Here is a 12,111-nt window from a genome sequence, read left to right as displayed (position 1 = left end):
AAAATTCTAGGGTCCTTTCTAGTTCTAAATCCCATGAGCCTATAACAAAGAATGTTGTGAACATGTAAAAGTCAGAAAGCTTAATACACGAACTTAGAGCTGTGACCTTTATGCTGCGAATCCTAAGGAGCAGCATTGCAAATTTAATGGCACACATGGGCCAATTCTTTTATTCCACTCCAACCTTACTCGGCACTTATGTTAATAATAGGTTTTTGGAGCCTTTTTAGTTACAGGGCACTTGACAGCTGCATATCTAACCCAGCTGGAAATACATTTTAAAGCATTAGATGGAAGTAAGGGAATTGCAAGTGTGGATTATGATAAAAAAGAAATGCTTCTTAATAATCAAATCCACGATAATCTTCCCTTTGGAATGACTCACCAGCAGCCTTTGATCTTTTGTTGTTGTTGTTCTGTGTCACAAAATGATTTATTCACTTCATGTTTTGAATCCCATCTCACCTAACCTAAGCCCAGCCCAGAAAGAAAAAGGAAAACATATTTTTCATGGAGAAACAAGGTCAGTATTTAGGTAGGTTTCCATAAGGGCAGTGGCCCTAAAACCCAATGATGTTGTCTGGGAGAATACCAAGAGTTCAGAGACTGGGGGAGATGGGTCTCCTAGATCTACTGTGCCTGTGTGCTCTGGGGCCATTTGCCTATGTAATCTATAAATTCCTGGGCTGCAAGATAGTTATATAACTATCTGCCTCATCTCAGAGGTTTGTTGTGAGGAAAGAGCTTTTAGTTGTAAAGTACATTGGAAAGTGAGTTCGTAAGAATAGCTAGTGTGGCAATAAAATGAAGCAGTAGGGCTGAATGACCTCAAAAGTCTTTTACTGTTCTGAATATCTATCTACCTATATACCTATACACATGTATGTGTATATACATATTTGTATGTATATACACACAAGCATGCGTGTGTATATGTATATAGTGTGTAGATGCATAAATAAATAGACATGTGCATGTACATGCAGACAGACATATATGCAGGAAATTTCTGGATAGGCTCTGGTATCCTAGTGGAATGTTGAATGGGATGCAGCATTGCATGGTGCTCTATGAGTGGCTTCTACCAGCCCTGGATAGGTGATCTTTTTGTTCCTAAAGTCTAAAATGTAACTGAAATCCAATGGAGTTAATAATTTCTCAGGGAAGGTATAGATATAAATAATATAGGTACAGTTGTAGATTATTAGGTGGATGTATATATGTATGTATATATACATATGATTTCAGTTATGTTTTAGCATATATGTGCATTATATACACAGAAATGTCACTCAGTAAACAAGCTAAATAAGTACCTACTATATATTTAGGTGTTGGAATAAGTGATCAGATAGAAAGGCAAAAAATAAAACAAATAGTCCCTATTATCAAGAATCTCAGAGTCTAATTGGTGAGACAAAAAGCAATATTATATAATACATATATTTATTACATAAAAAGTATAATGTAAAATTTTTATAGGCAACAAAAAATGATGGTGAAGATCTCACATTATTGCTCTATCAAGATTTTCTCTTTTTTCTCCTTCCACTCAGACCAGAAAGAATTAGGATTGGAGGCTAGCAGTTGGTCCCTTCCTTCCCCATCTACTCCCCATCCTTTTCACTGTTGTCCATTTCCTATACATTACGTTCTACCCTTTCAGGAATGAGAGTAAAAGTGTGTCATAAAGAGGAAGGATAAAGGAGTATTTTGAGGGTCAAAATGGAAAGAAAGTGTATTCCTACCTTCTTCTGACCTGATCCTAACAGCCCCTCATTACTTCTTATATTGGGTTCCCATTAAGCCATCAGAACTAAAGAGAGGTGATTAGGGCACATATAGGATGAGGAAGAAGAAGAGAAAAAGGAGAAAAAGGAGGAAAAGGAGAAGGGGCAAGGAAGAAGAGGAAGTAAAGAGCAATCTGGAGATTCTATGGAGTGATATGACAGGGTTAACAGGAGAGTCTACATTAGCAATGGAAAGGGTGAAGGAGGAGCGACAGGTAGCATGGAACAAAATCCCCATGGCCTTGCCTGCATGGATAACTCCTTACTAAGAAAGGCACTTGGGCGAGTCAGATTTGTATAAGCCATGGACTTCCTGTTTATAAATTGAAAACAAGGCTTGGTGTTTTTACATCATTAATGCATCAAACTGCAAACTAGAGACAACATACATCTCAATAAAACGTCGCGTTTTGGGTCCTTTAATCTTGATGATTGCCCAGGGGATGCAGGCTGCCTTTTAAAGCATTCTGAATACAGGAGTGAGAAATCAGGAAAGCAAAGAAATCAATGATTAGATTGGTAAAATGTGTAGCATCTCCTTACAAACAAATTACGCCAAATAACTGATTAATTCTAAAAGCAAACTGAGAAAAACTAGGATCATTTGTGAACTCTGGGAACGTTTCTAACAAAAGTCATCAGGACTGAAATCAAGGAAAACATTTACTTGGCAATCACAATTTTAGTTCTGGCTCCACCTACCCCGCCTTCCTTTCAGAAAGATGGTACACAGGAAGGAAGGACCTGTGAGGTCCTTGAAGATGAAAGTCACAAAGCAGAAAAGATGATCACTTAGCATTTATATAAGACCAGTTTTCATACCCTGCTTAGTGATACCTGCTTGGCTTGCTTATTGGGAAGGTTTGTGGTGGCCTATAATTAGTTGTTTTACTACAGGTGTTAATAGAGAAAAAGGTACCCTAAGATGTCAAGTGTTAACTCAAATTTCCATTAAAAAGTAGGCACCAAATGAACCTAAAATGTTTCTTTGTAAGTCAACCTTAAAATTCTAGCTTCTCGAACCTGGCATCCATCCATCCATCCATTCATTCATTCATTCAACTAACATTTCTTAAATATTTCCTATATCCTACCTTTAGTTCCACCTACATGTATGATCTTGTACAAGTCATGTGATTTTCCTGGAATTCAATTTTCTGATCTTTAAAGCGAAGGGGTTTTGGTAGATGTACTCTGAGTTTCCTTCCAGCTTTAGATGCATGATTCTGTTTCTATTCTATACACAGCCAAATGTGAGGCTCTAGGAGAGATATGATATTTAAGGAATACATGATTCCTTCCTCTATGGATCAGGCAGTACACGGAGGAGATAAAATACAAATACATAACCCCAATCACCCTGCCTTCTCCAAAAAGCAAAAAAAAAAAAAAATTAAATACAAATACAGAGAAATGTGTGTGTTACCTGATAAGTTCATTACAGAGTTACAAAACAAAATGTTCAGTGAAGTCCCAGGGAGGTCATTACTAACAAGGCAATTAGAAAAAGCATCATGTCAGAGGCAGTATTAGATTTAGGGATTTGAAGGTTAGTTTGGAAAATGACAGTGAAAAGGGAGAACAGGTGAAAGTCCAGGGAAATGGATCAGGCTGAGCAAAAGAATAAGCAAAAAAAAAGGTTGAGTGGCATTTTGGAGGAACATAATTTGTCTAGTGTACATGAGGACAAGTAATGTAAAATAAATTTTAAAATAGTGGGTGGGATTATAGATTTTGAGGGATCTTGAATAACAGACCTCCCTACCCCCTCAAAAAAAGGTTTATCTTTTTCTAAGAAGACAATAGGGAGTCATGAATAATTTTTTAAGTGGAAGAATAATGTGACCAGAATATTGTATAAGAAGAATTATTCTGGTAGTGATATGAAGGATAGTTTGGAGTTGAGAAAGAAGGGTGAATGTAAGGCATAGATATAAAAGGTTCAGAGGTGCCACCAATATCACTTCATTCATATACTTAAATCATTATTATATTCATGGGACCTAAAATAGAAAAGGGTTATAGAATCCTAGATTAAAAGTTTCAAGAGAACTTAGAAGTAGTCTAGAGCAATGCCCTCATTTTACAAATTCAGAACCTGAAGCCCAGAGATATGACTCACATATTAAGGAACCGATTTAGGATTTGATTCTTTGCCTGACTCCCAATCCAGTGTTTGTTCCACTATATATCAAACAGACCGTGAGACTACAAATGAGTAGGAAGGCCCTGAGCAAAATAGTTCCTCACAGTCAAAACAAATATTTAATTAGCATTAATGAAAAATAATCCAAACAAATAATTCTATTTTGAAAAAAACCTACTGGAATTTTTGTCCACCAGTTCATTGAAGCACAGAAGACAACTATTGATATATTATCTTTGTTCTAAAACAATAATTCATCACTGAAAAACTACCTGGAAGAAAAAATGGATAAAAGGGTCTCCACTGATGTGACTTTTAGGTAATAAGGAAGTAGATGTGGGGGGTAAAAGTGATACAACTTGGGAAGGCAGGTAATTCAACTTAAATTTGTTTAAATATGAGATAATAAAACATATTGAATTAATCAAAAGCAAGGCTGTGAATCTCACAGTAGAAACCCGTTCTCCACTGAAATTAAAGCTTTAAAATAATCGTTATTATGTTTCTTAACATCAATGAATTTCTTATTTCCCATAAATTCAGTGAAGTTAATTCTTCACATCTCTGACTTTATTACTTACTTTATTGCAAAAATCTGAGAAAAGGATAGTTAAAAATCTCATTGATTCTGTATGATTTTCAGCTTTGCATATTCTTACAAGGTAGATGTGTGATGTGGACATTTAAATGCCATCTAATATAAATGTAATTGCTTTACCTCTTGTGAGTATACATTTCTCATCCAGTTCTATTAACTCACTTTTTACATATGAATATCTTCCTAAAATAATTACCAATCTTTAGTGAGAATCCAGATTTATGTATTGTTCTCTTCTTGTTGTTAAAGGGCTATATAATCCAGATGAATTTATAGCATACTGGACCTGACTTTAGTAATTTAAATGCACTTTTTTTTTCTTCCCAGAATCTCTTCAAAAGAAAGATGCAAATTAAAATTCAGTTTCAATAGCAGGAAATACAAACTGTAGTTGATAGCCCCTCTACTGACATGGTAGGGCAATGTTGCAGGAAAATTGCTGAGCCTCAGATCAGGATTTGATTCTATGATACGTTACCTAGTCTCACCTTCCTCATCTGTAAAATGGGGAAAGATCATATATCACAGATCAAAGATTACATAACAACCTTTCCATTTTAAAGATGAGGAAATTAATGTCAAGGGGTGTTAAGTGACTTGCTCAGAGTCACACAGGTCAAGGGATGTGAGGAAAGTTTTATGTAAATTTTTAATCACTACAGCAATGAGTTATTTATTATTAACAAATGCCAGTACTGGTTGTCATATATATGGATGCAACCTCACTCCCATAATTGCCAATGCCAAAATGCCAACAAGAAATTCACCTATTTTAGTTTGGGCCATTTCAAGGTTATTGCTTCCTCCTTCCCACCCCATCCCTTTAGAAGCACATTGCAGTACAAGGGAAAGAGGGCTAGATGTAGAAATCAGTGGGCTGAGGTCTGATTCCTGGCTTTACCACTTATGATCTTTGTAGACTTGGACAAGTTAATTAATTAGCCTTCCTGGCCCTTAAATATCCTAATTATGAAGAAGGAGTTAGTTGGATTAGATGACTTTTGAGATCCCTTTAATTTTTTAATTACTTATTTTTCATTTTGTGTTTTCAAATATCAGGATTGATTTTTTTCTCTTTTTTCTACATCCTTCTGCTGACAGGAACAACAGAAGGAAGGAAAGAAAGAAGGGAGAAAGGAGGGGAGGAAGGAATGAACGAACAAATGAACGAATGAAGGAAGGAAAGATAACTCTATCACTTAAGCACAGTCAAACAAAATATATTCCCATTTTGGTAACGTGCAAAAAATGCATGTCTTTTTGACATGAGATAGGCAACCTTCTTTATTATCTGTCCTGTGGAATCATGGTTGATCATTGAATTGATTGGAATTCTTAAATCTTTCAAAATTTAAATAAGAGGGAGCAGAGCCAAGATGACAGAGCAAAAGCAGGAAATTGCTTGAACTCATGCCCCAATTACCTCCAGTGCCTATAAAAAATGATTCTAAACAAATTTTAGAGTTACAGAATCCACAAAATGACAGAGGAAAATACATCTCCAGCTGAAGACAGCTTGGCAAGTTGAAAGGAAGTGTCAATTGGACTGGGCAGAGAGCTGAACTCAGTCCCATGTGGGCCTTGACAATACAGACCTGCAGCACAGACCAGGCCAGAGCAGACCTCAAGGGACAGAATCACTGGTAGCTATAGCAGTTTCCAGACTTCTCAACCCATGAATGCCAAAGAGAAAGTAAAAGGTCAGTGGGAAAACCCTGTTGGACCTGGGTGAAAAAGAGTGACCCTGACCCTAGCACATCAGAGATGGTGTTGACAGCTGTGGTGGTAGCAACAGCAGCAGCAGCAGCTGCTGCTTCAGGAGATCCAGGTCCACACATGGTGGGGGAGACCAAGAAGTTGTTCACAGGGCAATTGCAGGAATCTCTTTGCTGGCACTGAGGCAGGATTCTCTTGCTTTGCGCTGCTTGGATCTGGGTTGTGGTCCTGAGGTGAGGAGAAGCAGTAGCATGGCAGAGTTTGTGGCAGCTATGGAGAGGGAGTCCTCCTTTCAGTTCTGAGGCAGATGCCTAGAAGTACTTCTGATAACAGTTGTTCAAAACCCCAGAAATTTGGGAAACAGCACTCTCAACTCTAAAAACAGAGTTCTATCATGGCAAAGACCTCAAAAGTGAAGGAATTGGTTGGCAAAATGAGCAAACAGAGGAAGAGAAATCAGACTATGAAATCTTTTTTGGTGACAAAGATGATCAAAATATAGAACCAGAAGAAGACAACAAACTCAAAACTCCTGCATCAAATGTCTCCAAGAAAAATATGAATTGGTTGTAGGCCATACAGGAACTCAAAAAGGATTTTGAAAATCAAGTAAGAGAAGTAGAGGAAAAATTGGGAAGAGAAATGAGAGTGATGCAAAAAAATCATGAAAAATGAGTCAACATCTTGCTAAAGAAGACCCAAAAAATACTAAAGAAAATAACACCTTAAAAATAGGCTAACTCAAATGACAAAAGAGGTACAAAAAGCCAATGAAAAGAAGGACTTAAAAAGCACAATTGTCCAAATGGAAATCAAAGTCCAAAAAATCACTGAAAAAAAATAATTCCTTCAAAATTAGAATGGAGGAAATGGAAGCTAATGATTTTATGAGAAATCAAAATATTATAAAACAGATCCAAAACAATAAACCAATAGAAGACAATGTAAAATATCTCATTGGGAAAATAACTGATCTGGAAAATTGATCCAGGAGACACAATTTAAAAATTATTGGACTACCTGAGAGCCATGATGGAAAAAAGAGCCGAGAAATCATCTTTCAACAAATCATCAAGGAAAACTGACCTGATATTCTAGAACCAGAGGGTAAAATAGAAATTGAAAGAATTCACTCATCACCTCTTGAAAAAGACCCCAGGAGTGGCTAGGTGGTGCAGTGAACAGAGCACCAACCCTGGAGTCAGGAGGACTTGAGTTCAAATACAGGCTCAGACACTTAACACTTACTAGTTGTGTGACTTTGGGCAAGTCAGTTAACCCCAATTGCCCTGCCTTTCCCCCTTCAAAGAAAAAGAAAAGAAAAGAAATACAAAGATCCCAAAAGGAAAACTCCTAGAAATATTGCAGTCAAATTCCAGAATTCCCAAGTCAAGGAGAAAATATTGCAACAGTCAGAAAAATGCAATTTGAGTATTGTGGCAACATAATCAGGATAACACAAGATCTGGCAGCTTCTACATTAAGGGATCAAAGGGTTTGGAAAATGAAATTTTGGAGGTGAAAGGAGCTAGGATTAAAACCAAGAATCACCTACCTGGCAAAACTGAGTATAATACTTCAGGGGAAAATATAGATATTAAATGAAATAGAGGACTTTCAAGCATTCTTGATGAAAAGACCAGAGCAGAATAGAAAATTTGACTTTCAAATACAAGAATCAAGAGAAGCATGTAAAGGTAAACTGGAAAGAGAAATCATAACAAACTTACTGAAGTTGAACTGTTTACATTCCTACATGGAAAGAGAAAACGTTTAACTCATGTGACTTTTCAGATAGATAGGTAGACATAGATATGCATATTTATATATGTATGTATGTATATATATATGTATATATATTTATGTGTATATGTATGTATGTGTATATATGTGTATATGTATTCACAGACAGAGGGCACAGGGTGATTTGAATATAAAGGGATGATATCTAAAAAATAAAATTAAGAGGTAAGAGGGGTATATATTCAGAAGATAAAGGGAGACATAGAATAGGTTAAATTATCTCACAAAAAGAGGCAAGAGAAAACTGATAAAATGGAGGGGAAAAGCAGGGAGATGAAAGGGAATGAGTCAACCTTACTCTCGTTGGATTTGGCTTAAGGAGGGAATAACATACATACTCAATTGGGTATCTTATCCTACAGAAAAGTAGGGGAGAAGGGGATAAGAGGGGGTGATGATAGAATGGAGGGCAGATTGCTGGAGGGAGTAGTCAGAAGCAGACACTTTTGAAAAGGGACAGGGTCAAAGGGGGCAGGATAGGATGCAGGGAAATATAGTATTTCACAACATGATTACTATGGAAATGTTTTGCATAGCTACACATGTATGACCTATATTTAATTGCTTATCTTCTCAATGAGGGTGGGGGAGGAGGGAAGGAGGGAGAGAATCTGGAACTCAAAGATTTGAAAACAAATGTTAAAAAATCATTTTTACATGCAACCAGGAAATAAGATATTAAAGGGTATAGAAATCCATCTTGCCATACAGGAAAGTAAAGGGGAAAGGGAGAAAGGAGGGTAGGGGTGATAGAAGAGAGGGAAGACTGGGGGAAGGGCTAATCTGTATGCTTGCCATCTTGGAGTGGGGGTAGGGGAGAGATGGGGAGAAAATTTCAAACTCAAAATCTTATAGAAAGGAATGCTGAAAATTAAAAATAAATACAAAAATAAATCTTTCAAAATTGCTATAGTACTGGTGTTATAGTATAAATTATTCTACTAGTTGTACTAAATTTCATATCTTTCCATGTCTCTTTGAAACTGTATTTCTAGAAGGATTATCCATAAATTACAAAGGGTCATCCAACTCTTACTTGAAAAGTTCTAGTGAGAGATAACCTGCTGCCTCCTGAGGTTGGCCCATTCCACTTTAGACTGGTTCTCATTGTTAGGAAAATCCAATGCCACCCACTAACCCTTACATCAAGCCAAAATCTTGTGCCATTTCCCAAACACCTATTGTTCCTAGTTCTGCCTTCTGACATCAGTGTGATTGTCTAATATCTCTTCCATATAACAACCTTTTAATCATTTTGAAAATAGCTGTCACATGGATGCTGCTATCTCTCCTCTCATCTAAACATACTCAGATCTTTCAACCATTCACCATGACTTGATTTTGAGATGTTCTACTCTCCTCTGGTACTCTCTATCACTCATCAGTATTATTCCTAAAATGTGGCACGTGGTCTTGAACACAATGTTCCAGGTCTAGTTTGGCCAGGCCAGAGTATAGCAGGACTATATTACCTCATTGTTCCTGGCAGTTAGTTATGCCCTCCTGAATAAACCTAAGACCATACAGCATTTTTTGACTTCCTTTTCATGTTATTGACTCATGCTGAACTTGCAGTCTGTCAAAGACCCCAGATTTTTCTTTTTATATGAATTGTTGTTAGCCATGCTTCTTCCATTTTGTACTAGTGAAGCTGAATTTTGAAAATAATCATAAAACTGCACTTATAACTATTAAATTATTTAGAATCAACCCAATGTTCTAGCCTGTCAAGATGTTTCTAAACACTGTCATTGAGTGCCAGGTATCCCACTCAGTCTAATGTTATCAGCAAATTTGACAATAATCTGTCCTTCATACAACTTCCAAAGTGATTGATATGCCTAAGGCCCAGGTAGAACCATTTCACTACCTTACCAAGGAAGTTTCAGAGGATCGTTATTACCTCTGAGATAACATATTAACTCTTCTGTTTGCCACTTAAAACTTCACAATGTGATACAGCCTATTCTACATTTCCAGATTCATTACACATTACTCCATTCATATATAATCCATCTGGCGATTAGTTATATGCAACATTCCATTTCTCATCTACTTTTCTTTTCACAGATAGCCCCTCATGTCTAGAGTGTGCTCTCTCCTGAATTTGAATATCTAGGATTTTTAAAGCTTCAGCTCACGTTCCCTTCTATAAGACCTATCCTGATTTTGGCAATTGAGAGTGCTTTCCCCCTATAAATAAATGTTTATCATATTTTACATAAAATTTACACACATACTATATATGTATCTGTGTGTATATGTATTCAGTGAAAAAACCCCAGTTGCAAGTGTAGATCATTAGTTATTCTTCAACTTGGAAGTTTAGAGAATATCTTGGAATACTGAAAAATGGTGGGACTTTAACACAGGTCTCCCTGACACTGTTCTTTATGTCACACCTATATGCAACACCCATCACTGCTGTCATTAACAACAAATTCACTTATTTTATTTTGGATCATTTCCATGTTATTCCTTCCTCCTTCCCACCCCAGCCCATAAGGAGTTCTATTTAATATATCACTCTATTCACTCTATCACACCTTTGCTCAAATGGAACATAATTGATCCTTAATGAATACTTGGTGAATGTATGAATGGATAGATGAATAAATAAATGAAAAGCCTAATTATGCCATCATTATGGTGATGGATAAAATGTTTTTAAAAAAGACAAACCATGATCGCTCTCCTTGTCATCAAACCAATAGATCAAACCTACATCAGGTTCTCTTTCCAAGACACCATACTAAATATGGTGATGTGACCTATGAACTTGTTGCTTATTCTATGAAAAGTAACACCATGTGCAATGTTGAATATTTTTCATGTTCTAAAAGTAGAACTGACTTAGTGATGTGGACAAAATGGTTGAATACATAGCAAAAGTCACATTCACACATTCCTCACATCTTATGGCCTTTGCAACTTAAAAAGAATTTGGAATCATTGGAGACTCAATATGATTCTGAAGTACATAACATCATTATTCCTACATTGCCCATGAGCAATGTCAGATTTAAGATAAGCAGTTCCTCCCCTTTCCATTCATTCCTCATGTGACAGAAATACATTTAGTGGTTTGCAAATATTTCACAGTATTTTTTATTGCTGCCAAAGTGATAGTGGATTTATGTCAATCAATAACAAAAGATATTTCAATTACTAAACAAGAAAAATCTCTGAAAGTACATATTTTTCTTGTGAAATCTTTTAAGTTGGTTTCTTAATTATACCACTTCGAAATATTGCTATTTAATCTAAAAAAAAACACTATCCAAAGATTATATTTCAAGATGATTTCTTCATTGGAATCTAGACTGGGTAATTTTTCAATATAGAAACTATTCAGAAAAAAGGATTAGTTTAATGTAACACAATGTTTGAAAACTTTACTGTCCTTTTCAGACCACATAATGTATTCAATGATTCATTTTTTCTAGAATCAAACATGTATTGTTTCCCTGTTCTACAGTGACCTACAAAGACAAGAACTTGACCATTTTACCCCAACTTACATTCTTCAGCAATCTTATTCAATTACCTTGGTGCTTCTGGGAGTATTGAGTTTTACATATGCCATTTGTAGGAAAAGTGATTTCTCATTTGATCTCAAATAGTTTCTCAGGACGAGAATTCAAACATCAGCAATTTTATGTAATTAGATACACCCATTAGAGAGGCAGCTTGGATGGTCCCATCCCCTCCTGTTTTCTCCATAAAACTGCCACCACAATCATCCTTCCTCCATTTCTAGTCATCATTCTTTTCCTATTTACTGATTCCTTCTCCACTGTCTTCATACTGTGTTCGTGTCATCCATTTGTAGTAGTTTCTGATCTCACAACTCAGCTAAACTAATCTCTTTGAAGTTATCAGTGAAATTTTTGCCATATCTGACATTTTCTTAATCATCTTTTTTTACCTCTTAGCTGGATTTGATTCTATTAACCATTCTCTATTCCTAGATACTTCCTACTCTGGTGTGTATGTGGAGAGGGAAGAGAGAGAGAGAGAGAGAGAGAGAGAGAGAGAGAGAGAGAGAGAGAGAGAGG

Source organism: Petaurus breviceps, unplaced genomic scaffold (genome assembly GCF_028583685.1).
Source record: "Petaurus breviceps papuanus isolate PSGF00001 unplaced genomic scaffold, PetGlider_PUasm1.0 187, whole genome shotgun sequence".
Classification (NCBI taxonomy): Eukaryota; Metazoa; Chordata; class Mammalia; order Diprotodontia; family Petauridae; genus Petaurus; species Petaurus breviceps.
This window is presented reverse-complemented; position numbering follows the sequence as displayed.